Source organism: Chlorocebus sabaeus, chromosome 17 (genome assembly GCF_047675955.1).
Source record: "Chlorocebus sabaeus isolate Y175 chromosome 17, mChlSab1.0.hap1, whole genome shotgun sequence".
In the NCBI taxonomy this organism is placed as follows: domain Eukaryota; kingdom Metazoa; phylum Chordata; class Mammalia; order Primates; family Cercopithecidae; genus Chlorocebus; species Chlorocebus sabaeus.
In genome coordinates, this window is record NC_132920.1 from 182540 (window position 1) to 198767 (window position 16228).

At 50.0% G+C, this 16228-nt stretch overlaps 1 protein-coding gene across 8 annotated transcripts in view; it reads left to right on the forward strand.

Moving 5' to 3' along the window:
• Positions 1–16228, forward strand: part of DUSP22 (dual specificity phosphatase 22) — a 56828-nt gene that overhangs the window by 24637 nt on the left and 15963 nt on the right. The window lies entirely within an intron of this gene.

Genomic DNA, 16228 nt, shown 5'->3' on the forward strand with positions numbered 1-16228 from the left:
GCCTCTGAGTCAGCCCCAGCTCTCCTTCCTCCGAGAGGGACACCGTCAGGGCCCTCGGAGCTCAGCCCCAGCTCTCCTTCCTCCGAAAGGGACACTGTCAGGGTCCTCCCTTGGAGCTCAGCCCCAGCTCTCCTTCCTCCGAAAGGGACACCGTCAGGGCCCTCTGAGCTCAGGACTTCTGCCCCCTTTCTGTAATATCTTCAGTTTGTACTCTCAGTTGGGCCATGAGTTATGTGTGCACTGTCACTACTTCTGTAGGGTATTAAGCATCCATTTAACCTGTGCTTGATGACCTAAGTGTTCATGGCCCACATCGGGCTCCTGAGCTGGCCTGCGAGCCCACACAGGCAGCCGCCGTGCTGGGGTTTCTCTGCTCTCCTTAGAGCACTCAGCATGGATCCAGCACACACGGGCCCCTCTGCAGACGTCTGCTAATGAAAGGCGAGATGTGCACCTTTTTAGCCCCATTCCAAAGTGAGAAATCATGTCTTGTCGTGTCTTTGGTCACTGGTGGTTCATTAGGGTATGAAAGTAGAGTTGGGTCAAGAATGAGTTCTTTATCATGAGCAGTTTGTGAAGCCAGAGGATCGGTTAGTCCAGTGCAGCCTGGCTTCTAGAACTGGGCTGTCTGTGTAGTTCCTCCTTTCTCTGGTAAGCAGCGGTGCCCGCGGATGTCCTGCTCTGTAGAGCTGCTGTGGCCTCTGGTTCGGAATGATCCTTTCCTAAGTTATTAACAACCAATAATCACCTGCACAGCTCCTGTGACTTTCTGACTGATCTCTAGAGAGCTACCTTTGGTTGGCATTAAAAGCTCGGCTCTGCAAGGAGGACCGTGCATCCAAAACACAGACAGTGACAGCCAATTAAAGTGGCTTTGCCGTGGTCAAGCCCATGCCAGGGTGGGGACGCAGCTGTGGAAACGCCGTCACAGACTTCGTAGAGCTTATCATCATTGGGAAAAGCTGAGAGGACGCTCAGGGCACAGGGACTTGTGTTCTCGTCAAGGGAGAGCCTCATTTTCTGTGGCCACTGAGGCTGCCATGCAGGCCGTCACCTCCAGCTCCACCTTCCACCAGGTGACCACAGCAGGCCTCAGCTCTCAGGACCCCAGGGCCTTTCCTGTCCAGAACCTGCAAGTCACAGAAGCTATAGGTTGTACTTCTCCAGGCACGAGTAGGATAACGCCCCAAAGCCACACGTCTCGTACACACAGATGAGTGCGGACGTTCAGGTGTGCGGCCTTTCATGGCAGCCCTGTTGGTAACGGCAACAGATTGGAGCCAACCCCCATATTCGGCCAAAGGGGAGTGGTCAGTGATGGGCCATCCGTATTCAGGAATACTTGGCAGCAATTCAACAAGAAAAGGAAGACGTCGGTGTGTTCACAGGGTTAAGTCCACTGTTAAGAAAAAGAAGCAAGTTATAGGATGATACCCATAATATAATCACATCAATGTAAAATTTAAAGTCAGTGGTGTATTTCTCTGTTACATTTATATGCATGATGATGCACAGATAAGGGCCGGAAAGGAGCATGCCAGACTCCTCAAAATGGTTATTTCCTAGAGAACTAGAATGGGAAGGGAGGGAGGGATGGATGGGAAGGGAGGGAGGAACGGATGGTTCCCACTTTTTCCTCTATTTAAAAAAGAAAAAAAATTCTTGAATTTATTTGTCAAAATAAGATCATGTCCAAGTATCTATTTGAGTGAAGAGAGGGAGAGAGAGAAGGGAAGGGCGTCTGTGGGCCATGCTCTGTGTGTCTGGTAGTGACAGGTAGATTTCATTTGAATGTTCAGGCCTGACTGGAAGGCAGTCTGTGTTTGGCTACATCCTGCTGTCCATGGCCAATTGGTCCAAAGCAAGTATGTCATCCACTTCGTTTCAGTCATCTTAATCTTCAAAGGGAGAAGATGGCCCAAGATACTTCTTTAATGGTCTAGACTTTATTTCCTGTGTGCTCTATTTCTGCCTGATTGATTGGACACAGAATGAATCTGTGCCCCTTTTCAGGACTCACAGATCCCCGGGGGACACAGCTTGAAGCACTGGGCAAGATTTCCTATTCACGTTGGCCATTGTTTCCAGCGTGGGTGAATTCAGCTATCTTACCGAAAAACACCGTGGGTGTCAAGTTGCTAGAAAGGTCCAAGTCTTTTGAAAACCAGTTGCTGTTTGACCTGGAATGGTTTTCAGATTGACAGTTGTTTCCAGCACACCTCAGTTGTTTCACCTCTCTAGGAAAACCTCTTTGAAGCCGCCCAGAATCAGTGGTACTTGCTGTACCAGAAGCTACAGCAGCTTTCATGTGTTGAGGCAAATTTGTTTGAAGCCAACCCCAGATTTAAATAGATATGACTCAAATAGAAATGATTATAGCAGGGATCGAAAACTGTCTAGTAATCGCTGCTTCTTGAAGCTGCATCTGGGTTTCTTGTGTGGCAGTCAGGTGTGTGAGGGCGGCCCCTCGGCCTGCTGGTCCTGCTGCCACAGACTCACTTGCAAATGGAGCCCTAGAACCCCTGCATGGCTGGACTCAGAGGGCTTGAGATCTTCCGGTACTTAACTGAGTCTAGGGAGGAAACGGTTTTTTAAATTTCTAAATCAAAGAGCTCTTTTGGCCTGGCTTCCTAGAGGTACCCTGTCCTTCAGCTGGGAACCTTCTCTCTCGGGCTCACACTCACTGACCAGCCTCTCCCTACAGCTGAAGACTTTTCAGAACACTCTTTCTAGATTTTGCCTTCGTGTTAAGTCCCGGAGTCTGAACGTTTCCTCCTGACCGCTCTGCTTGAGCAATCACCTGCACGGGTGTGTGGAGGACTGCGTTCTCGGAGTGGGTTTCCTGGTTTGCATCTCACCCTGTCCACGGTGGGGAAAGTGTGAGGGGCGAGGTCTGCCAGGATCTCCAAACCCAGGTTTTGGGAGAAGCATGTAGTGCAGAGACGCCACTGCAGCCAAAGTGCCTCTCGTAGATGGCACTTTGTCAGGAGAGGGGTGTTGAGGCAGCCTCGCAGGACGGGTGTGGTTTGACTCAGTGGGGAGGGGGCGAGGGGCATGTCCTCCGTAGTTTTAGTGCTTCAGGGCAGGTCAGGGACGGGGAGAGGGGCCCCACCTGATGATAGAGTGGCGACAGTGGTCAGCACGGGTGAGGGTGGTGCTGTCTTCAGTTCTCCTTTTGGCTGCGTTGGAAGTTGTTATCCCTTCAGACTCAGCAGACATTTATTGAGCGCCTACCTCGTAGCAGGGATTGGGGATAAAATACAAAGAGAAGCGGAATGTGTCCCAGCATTAAGGAGAGACAGGCGTGTAAATCCTTAAAAATGCATACCAGAGGCAAGGGCCCTGCGAACCCAGGAGAAGCAGCTAACACTGCAGGGCAGACAGCAAGGCTTCAACAGAGGTGAAAATTGGGTCCTAAATGAAAACAGGTTTGCTAGGCGGTGATGGAGATGGCAGTTGAGTGGAGGTGGGATTCTGGGTAGAGAAAGCAGCACGTGCAGAGGCACAGCGCACACTGAGGGATGGGGCGTGCAAGGAGAAGGTGTGTCCTGGCACTCTTGAGAGCTCACCGGCGTGGCCAGCCTGGAAAAGCCGGCTCAGAGCAGATTAGCAGAGACTCTGTTTGTTAAGCTGTGGAGTCTGAACTTCATCTTGCGGTAAGCAGAGACCTGGCAAAGATTCGTGAATGAAGCCAGGTGACACATTCAGATTTCTTTTGCAGGATGTTGCCTCGAGGATGGAGTGGAGTGAGGGAGGTGGGTACCCCAGAGACCCTCGAAAGCTCTTGAAGTAATCCTCGTTAGAAGTGATGAGGGTCTGAACTGGGATGCTGGGGACTGGATTTTTTTTTAGAAGTGAAAGGATCAGATTTGATCTGAAAATCTTCCATAAAGTGACATAGCAAGCTTGAAAATGAAAGAAGGGTAAAGATTCTCTGGCAAGAATCAAGCAAAAGGAAGATGGCATAGCGATAGTTTTTATGAGATAAAATGGAATTGAAAGCAAAAGAAAAATTAATAATGATTAGGGTAAAGAGGGAAACTACATAAATAAAGGAACAATCCATTAAGAAGTTACAACAGCCATAAACTCAGGCACCTCATCGGACATCTTCAAAATACAGACAGAAAGTCATTTCTCAGGCTGGGGAGTCAGGGATGCCTGCGGGCACAGCCAGTGAGCCGTAAGTACCCGTGGCTCTGCCTCCCGGGGATGTGAGTGCTTCAGGAAGCAGAGCCAGGTGGAAGAAAGGGACCAAGCTCAGCCGTGGGTGGGATGTTCGTGTGATATTCATCAGTGGATAGAAATACAGGTCCAGGGCTCAGGAGAGAGGTCTAGGCTGGACTTGAAGGTTTGAGCATCACAGTATCGCATGTATGCACGTAGGAAGCTAAGCCCTTGCTCTTGAATAAAACCATGCAGGAAAATGCTAGGACAGCATGACGGGAATGACGGTGGGCCGTCCTCCAGCGTCTTGCTTTTATGTGGTGTTATGTGATGGACTTCACAGCCTGTGAGCACATGACCTTGTGAGACAGACACATCTTTGTCACTCCTGTGACCCGCTGTGTGGGTTCTACTTAGCCTCAGCTCTTCTGAGTACAGTCCTTGGGGTTCCCTGCGGGGTGCCTCGGGGCCCTCTGGCGCCAGTGAAGAGCTTGTGTTTTGCTTCGCCCATGCTGAGATGCTGCAGCTTCTCCTTCACAGACCCCAACCCGAGAAGACCCTCATGTTTGGCTGTTTTAGGTGCTGTGGACACTGGAAAGGGGAGGCTAGGTGACATGAATAGTAAGTCCGGGATGCTTTCAGAGGAGATGCAATTCTGGAAGGAGTTTGAAAGAGAAGACAGGCTCAGTTTGTTGGAAACGACAGAGGGGAATGTCCTTGGAGGGCATCCGCGGAGGGAAAGGTGCGGCTGGTTCTGGGTCAGGACAGCACCGTGTGTGTGTCTGGTTCTGGGTCAGGACAGCACCGTGTGTGTGTGTGTGTGTGGCTGGTTCTGGGTGAGGACAGCACCGTGTGTGTGTGTGTGTGTGGCTGGTTCTGGGTCAGGACAGCACCGTGTGTGTGTGTGTGTGGCTGGTTCTGGGTCAGGACAGCACTGTGTGTGTGTGTGTGTGTGTGGCTGGTTCTGGGTCAGGACAGCACCGTGTGTGTGTGTGTGTGTGTCTGGTTCTGGGTCAGGACAGCACCGTGTGTGTGTGTGTGTGGCTGGTTCTGGGTCAGGACAGCACTGTGTGTGTGTGTGGCTGAGAGAAAGCTTAAGCTTCGTGGCGGTGGTGGTGATGGACGAGGACACCTACTCCATGGAGATTCCGTGGGTTGTGGCTGCTTGGTGGGGAGGGCCTTCGAGTCTGCAGTCCGAAGTGTAAATGGGAAGTTAAAGGGGGGTTGGCTAAGACCCAGAGCCGGGTTAAAGGGCTCTCTGGACACCATTGTTGTTTTTAGCCATAAGAAAATATGCCCTAGTTTACCAAAGACTGGTTTAAGCAAATCTGCTGTTTTCAGGTGCCCTGAATAATCGTTGCCTGCTAGGCAATGCAGGTGGACCTCGCGTCTGCCCACACCTGCAAGGGAAGTGATCCAACCTTATTTTAAAACTCTGAGAGTGAAGCAATAGCACCTAGCTAGTTTCATCACCTTATTACAGGCTGTGAGCGAGCTCTGTCCATGCTTTTAAAAATGTGTTCCCCTCGGTGTGGCCAGACTCCCTGGGATGTTTTAAAGACGTGTGTGTGTGTGCGCGTGCGCGTGCACATGTGTGCGTGTGTTGGGGTGGACAGTATCAAACCCTAGGTTTGGACTGAAATATTATTTATCTCCTTTCAGTTATCACCACAACTACTGCCAGCGTCAGGTTTCAGCATTCATCACTGGGCAGGGGCATCACCAGCTAGCTCTGGCCGCCTTTTCCCATGGGAAAGCGAGTGAAATGCATGGTGAAGGTTCTGGGCATGGGAAGGGAGTAGGTGCATCTGAAATCTGAGTTAGAGCCTCTTTCTCTTGAGGTCCAACTTTTCGTTCTCAGATTTTCCCCAGCTAGTGGAGGTTAATCCACAAGGCCCTTGGCTCCTTCCGTGAGAGGCGCAGCCACTGTTGGTGCCAGGAGAGGACGCGGGGGAAGTGGCTTGTGGGGCTTCCCTTTGCCATCTTAGGATGGCTGCAAAGGCACAGACTTCCCTGTCAATTTGCAACTCGGGTGAACAGAGCAGAGCTCAGACCTTAGCTTGAGACTCCTCCTCTTGGAAATTATTCCTGAGCAGAGTAGTTCAAGGATCATTTCAGCTGTACTGACCTGGGAGGAGGCAGAGCCTAGCCAGGGTAGAATAGGTACAAATCAAATATATCTGTTTTATGAAATACCTCGTTCCGGATCCGCCCCGCAGCACCCAAATGGGAAGCAGTTCGAAATCTCCTCTAAATGATTGTCAGTGAGAGTAGATCTAGGCTGCAGTTAAATTGCATTATGGAATGGCTCCACCCTATGCCCTGAAGAAAAAAAGATCTCATAGCTAGCAGAGGAGGGTAACGTTTCCAAGTGTGTTTGGTTTTTGCCTTTTGGTTTTTAATACTGTCCTTTAGGCTGAGGTTTCTGATGAACCCTCTGCAGCTGCTCCTACGTCGGCAGTGGGCTTCCAGCCGCACGGCTGCCCCAGTGAGTGTCCTCTGGCCTCCTTGGTGACCGGGGCACTCTCTTCCCTGTGCTTCCACATGTGGGCTCTGACCGAGGTGACCTAGGGCCTCCTCCTGTGCCGTGGTGCAAGAGGATGCAGCTGTCAAATAAAAATTGCCCATCAGACTGCTAGCAATGGCAGGCATGGAGAGGGTGGAGGGCGTGGAGAAGGGCAGGGGAGGCCCGGGAGCAGTGAGCTGCTGGTCCTTAAGCAGAGCAAGGAAGACGCCCTCCCACCCGCACCTGCCGTGTGAGCACCAGGCAGTGAGCGGGAATGCAGCACGTCTCTCAGACTCACTCACTCCGTAACAGAGGGGTGTCCCTCCCAGTGTGGAGGAGAAACAGAAGAGCTGCTGTTCTCACTTCTCTCCACTCTCCCAACCCATGGACATTCTTTCTGCCCTGAGCTCCCGTGGCCCTCACCACGTCCAGCCTTTGCACGTCCTGAGCCTCAGCCCTGCCTGTGCAGAACTGGCCAGCCCTGGAGGGCAGCACCCTGCTCTGGGCCAGCGTTTGCCTCCTTCCAAACAGCTTCTAGAGTGTGAGAGTGTGATCCCAGAGGGAGGACGTGGGGTTCAGCCGGAGGGTTCGTCCGTGCTGTTCAAAAAGGGCTTCCTAGATGCTGCACATTGTGCCCAAGCCTGAAGACACGCGGCGGTCTGCAACGCCCGTAACCCGTCGGCAGCTGATGGACCCATTCCGTCACCAGCGAGGGGCTCCGAGGGCTCACTGGCTTAGCCGACTGCAAAGCAGGCACAGCGTTCCCAGCAGTGCTCTGCGCCTCCCCGACGAGGGAGCTGTGTCTACGGCCGCTGCGTCCTGCCGGGAGCGGGAGCCTGGCTCAGGGCGGTCGGCACAGCACACAGCTTGAAGAGCAGTGTGGTCCTCTCCCTGCTGGGGCCTGGAGAGTCACCTGCCCTGGGCTTCTGCGTCCTGGCGTGTGCAGTGCCGTATCTGCTGGTAACTGTGTAGATGGGATTGCCCTTGAGGGAGAGTCACTGGCGACAGTCCTGTCAGCTGCCGTTTATTGAGCACCTACTGTGTTCTGGCACCGCACTCAGTATTTTTCACGTGTCACATTGACTTTCCTTGTGTCAAGTCCTGTGTTCAAGGGAAATCCTTCTCTCCCTCTCTGCATTAAAGGAGAACTGAGCTCAACTGCCGATTAGGAATGTTGCAATTCTAAGAAGGTAGTGTGCTGCAGCAGATGTCGTCTAAATGTCGAAGACAAATGGGACATGAAAAACAAGCTGTCAGCCACGAGAGTGACTCGTGCAATGGGACTGTCCAGACCAGGGCTTGGCACGCTTTGTCTGTCAAGGCCCAGATAGTATCTGGGGCTCTGGGGACTTCAGCTGCAGCTACTGTAGCCGCCACCATGAGGTGAGGAGCCACAGACAATAGCGTACATCGGCAGGCACAGCTGTGCCCCTGTGAACATGGGCCCTAGTTCACCCACCCTGGGCTTTGCTGTTGGGCAGCAGGAGCATTACTGAGAGGAAACGAAGGGCTTCCGGGAGCCCAGCCAGGTCTGAAGCTTGGGGCTGGGTAACCCCCAGTTTAATGCAGCCCCCAAAATGCCCAGCATCTTTGCCTTGTCTTTGCCTGTCGTGGTTTTCCACGCTCACCGCTCTCCCTAGATGCTGCAGCAGAGCCCCACTTACAGGATGGAGGAGAGCGAAGGTGGAGGCGCGGGCCTGACAGCGCCCTGGACTGGTCGGCCTGCACTGGACGGTGACTGCGGAGCTGCCTGCAGGTGCCGTGGCCAGCCTGGGAACAGTGCCGTTGGGGCACATTGGGTTGGTGGCCCCATGTTAAAAATTCTGGAACGGCATGCCCCTCCTCGTGCATTCCTTTCTTCACTTGGAACCGTTTGCAGGAGAGGTGCCAGGAGACTGATGGATGATGACCACAGCCCTGGGCATTGGAGGAATCCGGGGATCTAGTGAGAGAGACTGGCTCTTCACACAGTGCCAGTCCTCTCTGCCAGCGCCGTGCGCCGTGCGCTGCTGGTGGTGTGGGGTGCCCAGCATGGGGCTGAAGTCCGCTAAGGGGGAGGCTGAGGAGGTGAGGGAAGGCTCCACAGAGAGCCTGGTGGGTATGTCAGGGAGAAGAAGCCACACAGAAAGCCTGTTCCAGAGAGAGAAAACCACAGGGCTTTGGCAGGACGGCCGGGGGCAGGAAAGCACAGAACGTGTTGGGAGACTCACGGCAGCCCAGGGTTGCTGGCGTTCGGGGAGGCAGGGGTGATAGGCGGGAGATGTCGTGGATGTGAGGTCAGGAAGGGGGTGGACAGATGCTGAAACACTGTGAAAATGGGTCTTCTCTACTTTGCGGAGAGAGCCCCTGAATATTTTTCAGCAGCTGAGATGTGTGATCAGGTAATGTTTGTAAAAGATAAATTTTTCCCTAATGATACATACAGAGAATGCTCCTAGAAATACCTACTGCTGATTTCTAAGCAGCAGCTTTCACTCATGGCAAGTTTTTGATATGGGTTGTTCAGGATTCACCTTCATTAAGTAATGCCACGGAATGCCAGTGACTGCTGAAACTGGCCCAGTTTTCATGAGTCACAATTGTGTACATCAGCACGTCCTCCAGCTGAACCGAAAGCACCTGATAGGGCTTTCAGTGGTGAGATGGAGCTAGAGTGAATCTCCCTCGCCGCCTTCCCATAACCCAGCCCGTACTGGCTGGAGGAAATCCAGCATTCTGACTGTGCCCGCTTTAGCCTTGCACTGAAATATCTTGAACAAAAATAAGCTTTTGAGTGCTCATCTGTTGATCTGACAAGTCAAATGTATGTCGGTTTTTGACTAACCTGAAAGAAGTCACAGGTGTTGGAGGTTTCACATTTGCATGTTGTCGCACAGAATCAAACCAGAGGCTAAATCTTGTCTCTCCACTCTGACCCCCTCCTCCCTCCCCGCCCATCAGTACCACAGAGTTCTTGGAAGTTGTTATTTGTAGTACCGTTTCCTAAATTTAGCGAATGCAGGAAGAATCAGTGGCAAATGGGTGCTTTAAGAAAATACATGTTCAGCTTAGAACCCGGACTTAAAACATGAGTAATGCAGCCTAACTAAAGGAGCATATTTATCTGCCATGGCAGCTTTCTACAGTAATTTATTTGGAACTTTTGCTGTGATGCAAACAAAAAAGAGGAGAGGTCTTGTCTGCTGGACCTTGCCTATTTTACTTTTTTGTGTTGACTTCCAGTACTTAGTCCACAGGCACATGTGAGTTTTTCCAGGTGTGATCATCCTTGGGACGGGATCTCCAATTCTGCTTTTTCCCTTTAACCTTACGTAATTTCTGCAAATGTTATGGGCTATGTGAACATAATACCTGGAGGAGAAATAATCAAAATGCATGTGCCAGGCACCGAGTTGGGCTTCCACACACGTAAGTGAGCATTTTCACGTGCTTTCTGTGGAGTAAAGACACCTTGCAAAGAGGAGACAGCTCATCCCACCTCAGTGTGCATCGAAAGCAATTTCAAGTTCATGTTTGCCATCTCCTGGGTGTGCGATCTTCGAGTGTGGCCAGACGGTTTTCACAGTTTGCTGGCCGTCAGGTTTATATGACAGTGTAGTAGTCAGGTTCGTAGCGGTAGAAAGGAGAAAGGTGGTTGTCAGGGGCTATGAGGAATGGCGAGTTATTACTTAATAGTTGCAGGGTTTTACTTTAGGAGAATGAGAAAGTCCCGGAGATGGGTGGTGGTGATGGTCGCACAACAGTGTGAGTGTACTTAGGGCCACCGAACTGTATACCTTAAATGGTTACAATGGTAAATCTTTTTTTTTTTTTTTTGAGGCAGAGTCTCGCTGTGTCCCAGGCTGGAGTGCAGTGGTGCGATCTCAGCTCACTGCAACCTCCACCTCCCAGGTTCAAGCGATTCTCCTGCCTCAGCCTCCTGAGTAGCTGGGATTACAGGTGCCTGCCACCACGCCTGGCTAATTTTTGTATTTTTTAGTAGAGACGAGGTTTTACCATGTTGGCCAGGCTGGTCTCAAACTCCTCACCTCATGATCCACCTGCCTTGGCCTCCCAAAGTGCTGGGTTTACAGGCACGAGCCACCACAGTGCCCAGCCTACGATGATAAATCTTACGTGTATTTTACCACAAAATAGTGCAGAGAGAGCTTCTCTCCAATGAGAGTCTGCTGCTGTGTGTTCTCATCATCGTGTTATACGCTGTGACCTTGCTTCTGATCAGGGGAGGGTGGTTCAAATTTAAATTTGGCTTTTAATTCTATTTTTTTTCGGGGTCAAGCTTCTGGGAATGTGGTGAAAGTAGCTCTTGAGGGGTCCCTGGCTGGTTTCACTCAGTTGTTAATTGTGGTGGAGGGTCCATGTGAATACAGTGTGCACAGGCCGGTGCAGCAGGGCACCCGACGCCTCCCTCACGGGACTCACGGTCAAATAACAGACACCATTGCTGGAGGAGGACCCCTCCTGGGCTCGCCCGTGCTGTCACGGCTGCCGTACTGGCTGAGATGAGAAACTGGGGCTTCTAGTCGTGACATGCTTGTTAGCAGCCAAAATAACGTTTCCATCGCGTGACTTCCTGATCCTGGCCCTTAGAAACTTGCTTTCCTCCTCCTCGTGTTTTGAACAGGCTCCTGCAGGGATCCAGTTCTGTCCTGTAACTGGGTTCTGTTGGCTTTGCAGGAAGAGGGACGTGGCTTCTGAAGGGCTTATCTTCCTTGTGGAAAGTAGAATGTCAGCTGGGCTCTGAAGAAGACTCTCCTCCTTACGATGCCTCAGAAAGAAGAGAACAGCGAGTGTTAGAAATCATACTTGAAACAAGCGAGAGTTTGATCTCTTTCTTTACCAGTCGTGAAATCAGAACCTTGGCCCTGCTTTTCAGGGACCTGCCTCCGTATCGTTTTAAGTGTAATCTTTAGTTTCAGGCCCAAAGAAAGGTAAAAACCTTACTTTTGGTGGTTACTATACTTGCTGAAACAGAAAACTGAGAAGTATTAGAACTTTTGAGAAGATGGACGTAGACAGCTCTGGGCGCTGGTTCCAGAAGAGCTGCTGGAATCCTTTCTGAGCTTTCTTCTCCTCCAAGTGACGTCTGTTGTTTCTTTCAAAACCTAAACACAAAACCTCCACTAGAAAGCTTTCCTTAGCAGACCCCCCATCTCTCCTGCCTCTTGCCTGCATCTTCCTAATTTTGACATCACCTGGTTTTATACCAGTTGTTTTATACTAATGGTTTATACTTGCTGTTTGGCGTTAGTAACATTCAGTGTACACGTGGTCGCCTCAACACAGGTAGAGACTGTTTCTTCTTCCCCCTTTCCTCTCTCTGGTGCTCACTTCATCATGTTACGCCACATAAAATGCCGTCATCAGCTGCTCTTTCTTTGTCCTCACAGAAATCATGACGGTCTTGAAGCATACACAGAGCCCCTTTCTCTGAACTGTTTCTGTACTTCAGTGCACTCGAGATTGAAGCCTGTAACTTGACATTTAATAGCCTCATAAAACTTTATGTTAATTGGCTTCCCACCAGTCCGCTTTTTTGGAACATCATGGAAAGTGCTGAATTCTTATTTATTTAGTGAGAATTTTATTGCAACAGGAAGACAACCCATTTTATCTTGACTTTTTCAAATAGTAGCAGTAGCATGAAGGAGTGAACACCTTACAGCAAACACTGTACTAATGGAAACATTGCTGCTATTTTTGTTACTTACACATTTTTCAGATTGTTCTAGAATTTTTGCTTTTTTTAAACCTCCAAGTTTGTTATACTTTCCATAACTTATCTAAACATATCCTTTATTTCTATTTCTGTAAATTTCAAAACTGGAGAGTGGTCCTGTCTTTAGGGCCTATGTGGTGAAACCATCAATTCCACATCACGTTAGAACATTTGCAGAACTTGACTTCTGTAGTTAAGCGGGCCCAGCTTTCTTGTGGCACTGGGGGACTCATGCTGCTTTCTGAATTAGTAATTAACTGTCGTGAATTGTGCACATGTGCAGGTATCTGAAGCTGTTTTAAGGCAACTCACATTCTGTAGTCTGTGGCTTGGAAGAGACTTTTCATGCTTTGTTAATAACTAAACCAAGATAAATAGGTGTTCCTGGGCGGCGAGCAGCTGGACCTTTTTGACAGTTTTGACTCCTTCCTGGACCGACTTTGCATGTTCTTATTGTGGATCACGCCGACTGGCTCTCAGCTACGTCCTGTTCCCATGGCCGGGAGGGACGCTGGTGTCCCTCGAGCATGTGTGGATGGCTTGTCCTTTGCACGGGGTGGGCCGAAGCCCAGCTCTCGTCTGTGGTCACTAGGACAGAGGATGGTGCTTTGCAGTGTTTTTCTTTCCTTGCACTCATCTCGCAGTGTGGCCTTTGTGCTCGTTGTGCTCATCCTCTCGCTCATCACTCCACGGACGTTTCAGCGAGTGCCTGCGACGTGCCGGGCACCCTGATCCTCTCGCTCATCACTCCACGGACGTTTCAGCGAGTGCCTGTGACGTGCCGGGCTCCCTGATCCTCTCGCTCGTCACTCCACGGACGTTTCAGCGGGTGCCTGTGACGTGCCGGGCTCCCTTGCAGGGAAGTTTGTTATCATTGCTGTTGTTACTCCCTCTTCCACAGAATATAATCTTGACTTAGGTTTTATATTTTTATCTGTCCTGCCTTAACTGCAGGGGGTCCCCAAATTGTGGCTGGGAGCCATTTTGTTCCTCTGTGGCGGATTCACAGATGGGAAACGGCAGCTCCACACGCCCACCCCCGCAAATGTGGGCAGGGCCAGCGTGGCCAAGAGCTGCCCCCTCATCCAGGGTGTTCCCAGGTGGAGAGAGCGCCTTTGCCGTCCTCCTGCGGGTAGATTCTCGTGCCCACCTGACGAGGTGCTCCTGCCTCATGGGACCAACCTGATTTGCTCCTTTTATGCATCGGGTCCACGAGGGGAACGCGACGACACACGGGGACGGCCGTGGGAAGCACAGCACAGTCCGGTCCCACGGCTGGTACTCAGAGTGAATGCTCTCAGCCAGCAAAGAGCTATTCAGCAGACCCTCTGTCCCTTCTCCTCCTGTCCTTCTTTTTGTCTTTCTTTCCTCTCGATATGTAGACCAGGCTGATTTCAGATTCTGCTAGAATAAAGTGGCTGTCAGTCAGCATCTGTGACAGGCGGGCATTTCCGTCGCGTCTGAAGCTTCCTTGCCACATGGGAGTCGCTGACACTGAAGATGGCACTAGAAGGGAAGGTGGGAACTTGAGACGCCTTCTGGTCCGTCTGGATGTCCTGGTCTCCAGGGAGGGTGGAGGAAGAGCGTGGGAGGAATGGATTTCACAAGCTTCTGGACTGAGCGACTGCCAACTCTCACTTAAGAGTAAAAGGAAAGAAGTAAATGAGTCATTTCAGCGGTGGCTACAGGAGGTATGAGCACCTAGACCGACAAGCTTGTCTGACCTCCATGAAGGAAAGGACTGAAATTACTTTTAACAACAATATTTCCTTTTCTGTTTGCTTTCCCTTTAAGTCCCAGCTGTAATACTCTCTGGGTTTGAAGATACTTTAGAGTTTCAGACAATTGCTCAGTGTTCCCGGCAGAGCACAGCCCATGGGCCCGGGAGAAATGAGGACAGACACAGGAGGAGGCACCTGGGGATGACAGAATGAAGGCAAAGGAGGGAGAAGCTGCTGCTTCACTTTCCTCTTCCACCAGCAGATCCTCAGTTAACCCTTGGCGTGGCTGAGGCCCATTCGGTCTTAAGGGAGATGTTCCCATGTGGATAAACAGCAGTAAAACTCCTCTCCTTCAAGACCCAGAAGGGCCTTTACTGGAAAGTGTAAAGATTGATGCAAAGCGGGAAGCAAAATATACAGAAACTGTGAGGGGAAAAATGTTTTTGATTCACACTGTACAGAAACTGTGAGGGGAAAGTGTTTTCTGACCCCTCGTCACTGTGGAAGGGGCCGCAGATCCTCTCACTTACGACCGTCATCACTGTGGAAGGAGCCACAGGGATCCTCTCACTGAGGTCTTAGTTGCGGTGAACAGACCTGCTCTGACCCAGTTTCAGCAGGAAGCTGAGCTCTTACTAAGAGAGAGTCAAAGCTCATGGTTCCCTCGGAATGGAAGGAGAACAGGTTTTAGACTGAAGTTCAGGAGCGATTCCCAGAAAACTGGCCCCAAGCTCCGTGCCCACCTTGCCACGAGCCGGCCCACCTGTGCCCGCCTGTGCCCACCTGTGCCCACCTGCGCCAGCGAAGCGCACGTGCTCTGTCCCCGCCCTGCGCCCGCGAAGCCCACGTGTGCTTCCCAGATCCCACTCGGTAGCTCCCCATCTGACTCTGAGGGTGGACCCTTGGGTCCGTGAAGCCAGGTGGGGAGTCCCTCATCACAAGAGCGGTTGGGACATGAGTGTGTCTGGTGCCTGTGTTGGAAAAGGAGGACTCACAATGCCAGGAGTTATTAAATGTGTAAGGGGTGTGGAAGGATTGGGGCAGCTACACATTTAGTTGTTCCTATTAGCAAATACAGCACAGAAATTCCTAACAATAGGAGTTAATGGTAAAAGTTTAATTTAAAAATGCAAAAATTATTTGTGAATAATTATTGAAGATGTGCGGCGTTGTAACTGCATCTTCCGAGGAACCTGAGCTTGTTTGTCTGTGTCACTCTTCTCCCTCTCTGTGCTTTTATTTTTCAGGGTTGGTTACTTTTCCAGTTTCCGATGTGCTCCCCTCACCCCTAGTATTGTTTGTAACGTGGTGGCAGGATTCTGTGAGATTAGGCAATTAAGAGAGGAATAATTTAAAATAATTCATCTAATTCTTCATCAGGCTATAATCTCTTACAAAGAGAATATCAGATTTTTATGTTTTGTGTTTCTACTTGGCAGAGCTTTTGAAACATTCTTTCAGTCCCTCCGAAAGAGAAACAGCCAGTTTTTTAAAAAAATAAATCTCAAATTTAGCATGCCTGTTATAGCATGGATTTACATAAACCTTTTTTCTGAGTGTTATAGAGGAGTATATGAAGTTTATTTTTTTCAAATTTGGTCATTCTTTAAAAAAGAAAAAAGTATGTTTGTTTGATATATAAACCTTTATTGTCCTGAAAAGCAAGCAGAATGAAACAAATCCCTAGGGTAAAGCTCATGTTGGTGCATCCGTGAAATTGTAGCTGTCATGATACTAAAATTGATGTAGAAAGCTGTAATGTGACATTATAGTTTTCACTTATTATGTTAAGGCTTTTACAAATAGTGCTTCCTTTTTGAACATTCAGATTCCTAAATGAAATATATAAAAAATTGGGAATATATAAACTAGCATCTGAGATGCTGGTTTTGAAAGTAATGGAAACTTACTGAAAAGTACTCCAGTATTTCACTTGTTTGACGTGTCCTTTGAGTTTTGCCTAAACCTACAAGCTGTTTGCAGACCAAAGCAGGATTATTTGTACGCACGGTCACGGAAAATAACCAGGAACTTTAATTAGTTTTTCTGCAGTTCCTTGGCAACAAAAGATGAGTGAAAAACTTCTCCTTTTTATTTTTTTATTTTTTGACCTGA